This window comes from Helianthus annuus, chromosome 15, assembly GCF_002127325.2.
Source record: "Helianthus annuus cultivar XRQ/B chromosome 15, HanXRQr2.0-SUNRISE, whole genome shotgun sequence".
In the NCBI taxonomy this organism is placed as follows: domain Eukaryota; kingdom Viridiplantae; phylum Streptophyta; class Magnoliopsida; order Asterales; family Asteraceae; genus Helianthus; species Helianthus annuus.
The window spans coordinates 113,902,186-113,903,412 of NC_035447.2; positions in this window are offsets into that span (position 1 = coordinate 113,902,186).

Sequence of the window (1,227 nt, forward strand, 5' to 3'; positions counted from 1 at the left end):
ACGGCGGGACATGAACTTTTGACCTTTATGGATGCATCATCTGGATTCCAACAAATTCAGATGGAACCATCTGACCAAGAGGATACAACCTTTATGACCCCAATAGGTTTGTTTTGCTATATTGCCATGCCTTTTGGATTAAGAAATGCAGGTGCAACATATCAAAGGCTGGTGAATATGATGTTCAAAGATCAAATTGGACAAACTATGGAAGTATACATAGATGATATGGTAGTCAAATAAAAGAAAGCTGAGGATCACCTAAGGGATTTGGAAGAAGCATTTGATATCCTTGATAATTATAACATGAAGCTTAATCCTTCAAAATGCCACTTTGGCGTTAAGACAGGTAAATTCCTAGGATATATGGTAACTCAGAGGGGGCATTGAGGCAAGTCCGGAGCAAATTAAAGCACTAGTGAACATCAAGTCCCCTGCCAATGCTAAGGATGTGCAAAGGCTAACAGGCAGGATAGCAGCTCTGAACAAGTTCATATCAAAATCCTCAGAAAAATGTAAAGAATTTTACGATATCCTAAGGAAGAACAAGAAGTTTGAATGGACTGAGAAACATGAGAATGCTTTACAAGCCCTTAAAGAATATATGTCCTCAGCACCAGCATTATCAAAGCCCGAAAAAGGAGATGTGTTATCCTTATATTTGGCGGTATCCTCAACCGCTGTAAGTGCTGTCCTTGTTAAGGATCATGAAGGTACACAATATCCTATCTACTATGTAAGTAAGAGTTTACTTGATGCCGAATCCAGGTACTCACACCTTGAAAAACTTATTCTTGCATTAATCATGGCATCAACTAAGCTAAGGCATTATTTTGAAACCCATACTATTGTTGTTAGAACTAACTTTCCAATCCAGAATGTCCTCAGGAAACCAGAGATGTCAGGAAGTATGGCTAAATGGGCAGTAAAGCTTAGTGCCCATGATATAAGATATGAGCCAAGAACAGCCATTAAATCCCATGCACTAGCTGACTTTGTGGCTGATTTCAGTAGTGATCTACAAAAAGAAGCAGAATTGGAGGTCCAACAGCTGGATGAGACCAAGGATCCTTGGATACTACACACTGATGGATCCTCAAATGTCAAGGGCACAGGGCTCGGGATACTACTAAAATCGCCACAGGGGGACATAATACCCCACTCCATAGCCTGTGAGTTCCAAGCAACTAATAATGAGGCTGAATATGAAGCCTTAATTGCTGGCTT